Genomic DNA, 9895 nt, shown 5'->3' on the forward strand with positions numbered 1-9895 from the left:
TATTATTTCAGTTATGGTGTTTCCTCTAATCTTAAAAGTTATTGTTGAAATCTAATCTGAGTTCTTGAACATTTTTTTTTTTTTTTTTCTCAACTGTTAATTGCTATTTATTTTACTTTTAATCAAGTTGGTTTTAAAATATACATAAATATTACGGTTTTTGTAAATTAACTACTCTTTTATTTTTTAATTTTTCGTTCTTTATTCAAATATTACTTCTTACAAATGGTTATAAATTTTATTTTCATATTTTTCAATAAATACTTTGTATAATTTACATATATAGTGTGGCTCTTGTAAATGCGTGCTCTTTAATTAATTAGTTTATTTTTTGTTTTTCTTTTTTACTTTTCTTTCAATTTTTCTTCTTTACTTGATTATTACTCTTAACATGAATATTGTTCTTGAAGTATTTCTTAAACTAATTGTTACTTATTTTTACATTTATAATTTTTAATAAATAGTTTGTAAAGTATAAATATATTATCCGGCTATTGTAAATACGTACGATTGGGGCTCGGTGATAAGACAAAATAATGTCTTCTACTTGCCCCGCCAGTTTTTTTATTTATAAACTTTTAAATTGTAAAAGTTATTAAACGGCGAAATAAACAAACAAAACAAAAAAACAAAAACAAAAAAATCAGTTATTATCAAATCAATTCTCGATGCCGCGAAAAAATACATAAAAAAGATGGAAAAGTAGTACGAACAAATTGCGCTTGCAATAACTAAAGTACATAGCGACGAATTTTACTCAACAAACCTAAATCATTCAGGATACAAGTTGTAACCTTTTACAAGCATGTTTTCCAGGATATGTAAAAAATTGGCAGCGATTCAAGCAAACAATAAATTGAATCAACTCTATTTGATACTCCCTCAAATTATTTTTTTGGACCTTTGGTAGAACTTACATTGACATCATAAAATTAATGATCAACTATTTACGATACTTTAGTAAATCTCATCTGTTTTTCCATGGTACACTTGGTATTTCAACACATCGCAAAGCAAGTTCATCAAAACAGGTATTAAAGAAACAACTTCATTTTATTTGTGGGTCTTTGATGAAATTGGCTCCTCTGGTGATCATGAGAAGCAACGCGTTGTTTGCACTTTGCGCATTTAACACTGACTCAAAAAAACCCGAAAAAATGTATAAGTGCCAAGAATTAAAAGGTGCTGATAGCAAATTAGCGGCAAAAAAAGTTAAGAAATAACGTGTGCCTATCTTTGATAATGAACAGCAAAAAAATATCAATAAACAACTGCGACGCTAACAACAACATCAGCAGGAAACCAAATCAAGAATCAAGAATGTCGGAAAGTTTTGGGAGTAATATTAGCACAAAAATTCAAAATGTAAAGTTTTGCTTTGTAAAACATGCATAGCTAAAGTTTAATTTATGGATGGTACCATGTTTTGTTGCACTAAAAAGTGCTGAAACCTTTAGACTCTCTCGAGAACTCGATGTCATCACGAGAATAAATTTGTTTTCATTTATTGGTTGTTTTTTTAATTTTTACTATTTGTCACTTTTATAGTTGTTATGATTGATTATTTTGTTTTTTAATTAAGTATTCTTTTAATTACCCATCGATTTACATATTTTGACTTCCATAAATGTAAGAGCAGAATGAAATGAAAGTTTTTTTTCAATTAAACAAAGTTCTTTAAAAAACTAAAATTATATTTAAATTTATTTATGTAAAACTTTAAAAAAACAGTTGAAAAATCTTTAGCCTAAATAAAAAAAATAACTAAACTTTGGCTGTTCATTTATTATCTTATTTATATTGACTATTTTATTTGACCTATTTTATTTTAAGGCTGACTTATTTTTTGATAATTTAAATCATGTAATTTAATTTGCTCCTTGACTTGTACGTAATCTTTACTGTATGATTTATATTGTATGGTTTCTTCTCATGCTTTAATAAAACTTTTATCATGTCCTTCTTCTACATCAGATTAACCCTTCATGCGTTTTAAAGCTACAATAGGATTCTTTTTGTGATTTTCTTTGTGTTAGTTCTTAACAATGGTGTCTTTTGTCTCTTTGCTCAAACTGCGCCCAATGGAGTATTTTATGGTTAAAGACGGTCAAATTTCGGTTTTAAGAATTTTGTTTAAGTGCACTACTAACTATACATCATGAAAGATTAAATAAAGCTACATCACTAAACAGAAAGTTTAGTGTTTCCATACCCTCTTCTAGTTAGAACAGTCGTTGAAACTCGCCCATTACGTGAGGTGCGCGTATCCCGATGCTCTCAATTAAACACAATTTTTAAAATTTTTAGTTTGTATGCTGTAAATTTTTAAATTAACCATAACGAATGTTGAAGAAAGTGTGTACATGGAAAGTTAACAGATGTTTTCTTCATGTTACTTGATAAAGTAATAAAATTTCTGATTAAAATTTTTTGAATAAAAGTGTTAAGCTAATTTTAAGGTAAAATGCTACAATAAAAATTTTTTTTGTATGAGTTCAGCCAGGTTTAAATTTTTGTTTGTACAGGTAGAATTCCCTTAAAAACTACGCAAATTTTCAAAATTGAATACATCCGTTACAGGTCAACTATTTAAACTTTTTTTTTGTGATTTGAAAATACCTATTATAGAGTTTTTCTTCCCTGGAAGTTGTTATTCTTGCTTTGTCATATTTAGTGAGAATTAGCAGAGTGAGTTTTCTGATTTTTTTAAAGATGCCCCTTAAAAACTACAAGGAATATAATTGTATTTATATGGATGAAAAATTACTGAAATTTCGAAATTTTTTTCTTATTATATCAGAAATCAGTGTAGTATGATATATAAGGTGGCTTGCTAACAAAGTCCAACAAAATATAGCATTTTAGCTAGTAAAGTCCCTCAAAGACTACAAAATTTCCCCCTTAAATACTTCATTAAATTAGGTAAAATATGCCTCCAAAAGCTCACTTAGAATAGCCAGGAATTGAGAGAATGTTTATACTGATCTTCTTTAACTAAGAAATAGTAAAATGGTTATAACTTGTACCTTTCTGTTCATTTTGTGCTCATAATCTTTAATCAAGTATTTATATTCTTTATTTTTATTCTTTAAATAAAATAATAGTATGGGAAAACTGCAATTTAATTTTAAGATTTCTGCTGGTAGAAAAAGAAGTAGAACATAAACCAAGCTAGAAACTCTGAAGCAACAGTTTACAGAAAGGACATAAGAGCTAAAGAAAATCAAATATCGGAAGCAGTAGATTGGTGCACAGAAAACAAAAAACGAGGATAGGCAGCATTAAAAACAGGAAAGTTTTCTTTAAGTAAAGATCGTGGTACAATAGACAAAAGATAAGATGGCGAAGTTAAGAATGTAAAAAAAGAATATTTGAGAGTGTTACATCAAGATGATGAGAAAGAAATAGTTTGTTTTATCAGAAATAAAAACAGAGCCTACCAGGAACTCTCTCAGAAAGAAGTTTCTGACATTATTTTGGATGTGCTGAAAATCAGAGATCATTTGAACAAAAATGGAAAAGGTGGAAGAAAGTTTATAAAACTATCACCAAGTGGAATAACAGCCCGACGAAATGGAAGGTAAGTAAGTTTTTTCTTTAAATTATTTTATCAACATCCCAACAGGTACAAGGGTACAGTAGATATTAAATAAATGTAAAATACTGAACCTTATTATCCAAACTATATGGACTCGGAAAATCATTTTGGAGAAGATAGCATGCTGAACATGATGATATTGTCATTAAGAGGCAAGGCCGAGTTAAGATGAACAGAGCCCTAAATTGTACTAGGGAGATGGCTATAACTCATCTAGGTACACATATTGTTTTTTTAGCCAAAATATAAAAAGATCTATTTTGAATTTCATTCTCAAGTGTTCTACTACTTAGTTGTTATTCTTGAATAAATTTATATGTTTTGTACGTTGATAATTTCTGTAACTTGATTATATTATTAATTTTACAACTTTTTTTATCCCAGATACTTCAGCTGATGAACTAATTGCTTGTAGTATAATGAAGAACTATAAAAAAACAAAAAATGGTGTATGGGTTGGTGATATTGCAACAGAAAGAGTTTTCAATCATGATGAAACACCGCAGTTTGTCAACTACGGTGTAGATGGTACTGCCACTGGGTTAGTTTATGCTAGAAATGGAGAGACATGTAAAAAAATGATTCACGAAAACAGAGAGTGTATAACTATAAACCTATTTGTTTTATTATCAGGTGAGCCAACTAAACAACATTTCACAACTAAAGTAGTGGCTTTTATAGTTTTATATTTTTAAAAAGTAAAATAAAATATTTATACTTTTAGGAGAGGTTTCATTGTGTCTGGCAAAAGCATAACGAGCCAAATGGTACCAGAAAAGCTGTCAGTAATATAAAAAATTTGATCATCTTCACGATAGAGAGTGGTTCACAAGATAACTGTTCATTATTGGCTGCGTATATGAAACTTGATAAACATCTCACTGAACAAGGTATAGAGCAACCAGTTGTGCTTCTATCAGATGGTCATTTGTCGCGGTTTGACTTTAAAATTCTTAATATTTTGCGTGAAAAGCAAATCAACTTATTTGTGTCTCCACCTGATACTACTGGAGTCACACAGCTTCTAGACCAAGCACCAAATCAACAGCTCATCGATATTATAATAACACGCAAGATGAGCTCTTTTCCTCTTTCCAGACAATAAATCGAGAAAGATTCATGAATATCCTAGAAAAAATGTGGAGCAATTGGGTATCCGCTGCCAATCTCGTAACAGCTGCTAAAAGAGATGGTACAAGTAAGAATGGTCTTAATGTTGATGAAATGCAACAGGATAAATTTGAACAAGCAGCTCATCTTATTGGTAAAACTGATGATGTTTCTCTACAATCTTCTAATCCTAAGAAAACAAGAGGTGTGACCTCAAAAGACGGACCCTTGGCAACAACTCCGAGATTACAATCCAAAGTTGCCCAAACAAAGGAAGGTATGGTTCAGCCGAATATTGGAAATCAACGTATAAAATGAGGAATCATATGAGAAAAGCCTTAATTTAGCAGAAGTGACTGGTTTACTTTCAGTAATCCGGGTTAAACCCAAGGAGGTTAATAAAAAAAAAACAACAAGGGTCACTAATGTGCATGGATCTATGGAGGCTCAGAATGTGCTTTCAAAAGTGGCTTCTCTCGAAGGAGAAAAACAGGAAAAAAATTGCGATTCAGAGGAGAAAAAAAGCATAAGCTCCAAGAAAAAGAACTGTTTTATCGTTGCAAACTGCAATGTTCTTGTATAGAAGAATGTCTTGCAAAATCTTTAAAAGAGTGTTCTCAATGTCATTCCATTCTTAAATCTGTATGAACTAAAATAGTTTGTTTCATTGATAACAAGAAGCCGACAATGATTCTCCCTGCATCTGCAGCATCATCCTCTGATTCTTTAAAAAAAACACTCTATTTTGGTTCTCATTTAAATATTTTAAATCATAATGACTCAGAGATGTTTTTTTAGATTAAATGTTTGTTTATTGCATGTCTCTTTTTTAGAATATTTTATGCTGTTCATATTTTTTTAGTCATTTTATGTTATTAAAAAAATTGTTATTGCTGTTATTAAAGCTGTTATTGTATTAAATCTAACTTTTCTTATCATTTTTCATATTTCCTATTATTCATAATATACATTGTTATTGTATTAAAGGCTAGATTTCCTATTTTAAAGCTAGCGACCCCTTAAAAACTACATCCATAGCACTGCGAAAAAAAATACAAAATAAACATCTTTAACAGCTTGTAAAATAGTTAATATTACATTGGTGGATTAGAACAAGTGTAACATATCTAGAAATACGATAATAGCAAAATTAAAATCAAAAATTAAACAGTAGGAGGTCATAATGCATAAATTGAACCATTTTTAAAACTAAAAATTTGATTTGCATTCTCTTTATAAGGATTTTAAAATTGTAAAAGAGGTAAATTTTTAATTATTTTGTCATCTAGGATGTTTAGAGATACTGATTCAACCATTGTTTAATAATTTCATTAACATTAGTCGAACCCAGAGCTGAATGTTTATACGTGTAGTGTTTAAGGGGGATGTATTTTTAAGGAAATTCTACCTGTACTGTTAAAGTTACATTTGCTAAAGATACAACTATGCCTCGATGCGACTCATTCTATGAATATACGCATGGAGGATGAGGAGGAGGGGGGCAGAGGGTTCAATATAAAAGAAAGTGCGCACTAATTAAAAAAAAATCTTTGGTAATGTTTATTTTTAATAAACATTACCAAAGATTTTTATTAAAAATAAAGACATAACCAAACTGTCTTAGAGTTGTCCGTAAGTCTCCAGCTAACTAATAGAAAAAATAATTACGTCATTTACTTTAAATATTATTAGCAAAATAATAATAGTTTTTTAACGATCCTATAAACATTAAAGGCGTTAACTTTTTGTTGTTTATTTAACTTTAATCGGTCTCAAACTCATTGCATCTTATGGTCCTGACGGAATAGCGAGCATCAAGGAAGCGTATTAGATCTAAAATTATTCTTACTAACGATTCTACCGCTACAGTTAACAACCTTGATTGCTCTTTAAAACTTTATGCCGATGACATCAACCCAGCAAACATTGTTTAAGTGGATTTGTAGTGAACCCATATAAAAACTTTTGAGCGGTTCATTGGAGTTTTGCACATCTGTTACTTTGTAAAAAATTAGTGGCAGTCGCTATAAATGGCCAGCCTATCAATCTCCGACATGTTAATAGTTGCTAGTCGTCGTCTAGCCACTTTGGTAGAGTTCACTAATGGTCCACTAAGTAACCGATGAGCAAAACTATACCGCTTCAAATGTTATAGGTCCACTAAAACTACGCTAAAGAATGTTTGCTGGGAAGTTATATATATACGAATCTTAGCTACAAGTTATTTAATACTCTTGATAACGTTGTACTTTAGTCAGAATTACGGCAACTGCCTATTTCTAATAGTAAGTATTTTCTTCATAGGATTTTGTCTGCTTCATTAAGAAAATAAATCAACTTTAAAAAAACTTCGGAGATCATACTTTAGTTTGGTCTTCTAATCCGAAAAAACTCGATATAACTCTAAATTCTTACCTTAATTTAAAAAAAAACATATTTTATTTAAAATGCTTTAAGTCCCGCGATCCTACTATCTTAGTAAGAGGCTTCACTACACATATTAGGCCCATATTAGAGTATTGTTCCCCAGTTTTGTTGCCAAACTATGCTGAACTGATAAAGGGAGTTGAGAATGTGCAAAAATGTTTTGGAAAAACGTTTTACACAAACAATCCTGCACTTAAGCAACTTAATCTACTATAACCGACTTCAGCTGCTTTATTTGGAGTCGCTTAAGATAAAGCGATTTAAGTATAATTTATCAACTTACTTCAAAATTCTGCATAACAAGGTCTTCATTGATAAATCGATCTTCCTTTTTTATTGATAATAAAAACAACACGCGAGGACCCATGTTTCTATTTACTCGGCCAAAAAACTTACCTATTTAAAAACGGATATAATTATCCCGGTATTACCCGGATAATATTATCAATTAGATGTTAGAGCAGCCATTAAATAACCAATGGGGTGTAAATTTAGTCAATTTTGATAAAAAAAAAAACAGCAACAAGTTCTTGAAAAGCTAAAATGAAAAAGTTATGTAACTTTTATCTTTAAACTATATTTTTCTTTTTTTCAAATTTTTCTAGAACTGACGCATTAAAATCAATGCATCAAGGGTATTATCTCCCAATCTATTTCTCATTTTCGTGGCAAAAAATCTCATGACTGTAAAAGCTCGTTCTGGCTCCACTCCACATCTACATCTCTGTACTACTCCACATCTACTGATGTTGGCTTAATAGTTAATAAAGCTCTAAAAAGTTTTTCAAGATTTTTAGGCTTTTACACGAGTAGCTTCAAATAAACTCTTCTCTTTTTTCAAAATCTTAGATCCAAACCTTATCTACGGTGATAGCTCCATGCTTTTTTTATTGAATATATTGGGCAAATTCATCTGAAAGAGTTTTTTTTTTCATCAATTTTTAATGTTTGATTAGGTTTATTTGTAACTTCAAAATCAACTGGTAGCTCGTCACTTGCTTTCTGTGGAGTTGGTTTAAAAGTGAAGAAGTCAAAGATATTACTTTTTATTTTCATTTTTACACCTAATCCTTTTGTTCTTCCAAAATGTCTAGAGATTTTAGATATTGCATTCAGTGTACAAGATTGGGGTTTCTTCTCTCTTGAATTCGGACTTCAATTTTTTTTAAGAGAACAAGACTTATTGATGTCCCTTGATCTTTCAACTTCTTAGCAACAAATTCAGTAACTTTTTTGGCAAGCAAAAGATCAGTATCTTCCTTGATAAATATTCTACAGTCATTTCAATGGGAGCAAGATAATTCTTTAATCTTTTTAAAATCTTTATCGGAAACATCAAATTCTTGTTCAAGACAGATCATTGCTGCTTTAACTCTTTGCAAACTTCATAAAATCTTCGTAGCATTTTAATAAGGCTATTCCATCGCGTTTTAAAATCTAAAAATAAAGCTTTTTTTTTTCCAAAAGACTTTATATTTTGAGGTTGAAGATTGTCATCAGCTGTGACTGGGAACTTTCTGAAGACTTATACAATTTTACGAATTTTAGCAACAATAGCACCAATATTAGAAACTAGGTTTGTCTCAGTGCTTAATTTATTACATTCCTCAATAGTTTCTTCATAATCCTCTTCCTCTTTAGCTTCGTCATAGATTAAATTATCATTTATCTTATAAGGTTTGTAAAGTATACCGCAAACACTAAGATGGATTGCATGTGAAAGACAGCCAACATGAATGGGACTAGTAGTTTTTCCGAAATTCATCATAACGCTCGCACCATCAGTGGTTGTTGCTACAACGTCGTTGTCTAAGTCTAACTGGAATTCAGACAATCTTGACTTGACAAGTTGAAAAGCTTTTTCATTGTTTATACTTCCGTTGACACGGATCATTCCAAGTGATTGAAAACCATCTAAACCATGTCAGTTCAGATTCATAAAACGACGGTTTCTGAATGAAGGGAATTCGTCAAAGCTAATAGAAAAACAACCTCTTTCTTCTTGAATCTTTTGAATGTCTTGCTTAATGATGGTGATAGTTTTACCATATTCTGCAGTAAAATAATCTCTGATATTTTGAGAACTTTTCAGCAAAGTGTAATCATCAGATTTAAATGCTCTTCTAAGCAAAACATGATTTGCAATTTGGTTGAAACTAAGACCATCAACTGCTACCAATTTGCTTATCACCTCACCAAGTGGTTCAAAGCCTTTTGTAAAGAGAGTATCGATGCGAGAAACTTTTGATGGTGTTGGTGATTGCTTTTCTGGTGACAGATCTTTATCAGAATTTAGCAAGAATTTTATGCTAAAGGTGAAATATAAGGCTTTTTGTTCCATACGTTTTGCTGAATAAATTTTACACTTTGCACTGTCTTCTGTTTTGCTATACAAAAAATACTCTCCAACACGTGATTTTCTTTGAAAAATGAAGTCTTTAAAGTCAGACATTTTTTTAAAATCACTTTTCCTGTGTTAAATATAATAACGAAAAATGACAAACAGTAGCTCTATGTTAAATAATAACTATGTATATTTAAAAGAAATAGTTACCTTTTTTTTATAAGAAACCAATACAATTAATTATTACTAAAAAGTCTAATTTTAAGCTCTCTATTTTCCTAATCTGATACGAAAAATTCTTTAGAGCTTATTAGGAGTTTGCAATATAAATTATTGCAACTATTTAAATTTGTATTTCCGTATATTAACTGTTTTATGTCTTTCATACGAAATATAATGCTTTCTTTTATTATTAT

This window comes from Hydra vulgaris, chromosome 06 (genome assembly GCF_038396675.1).
Source record: "Hydra vulgaris chromosome 06, alternate assembly HydraT2T_AEP".
Lineage (NCBI taxonomy): Eukaryota > Metazoa > Cnidaria > Hydrozoa > Anthoathecata > Hydridae > Hydra > Hydra vulgaris.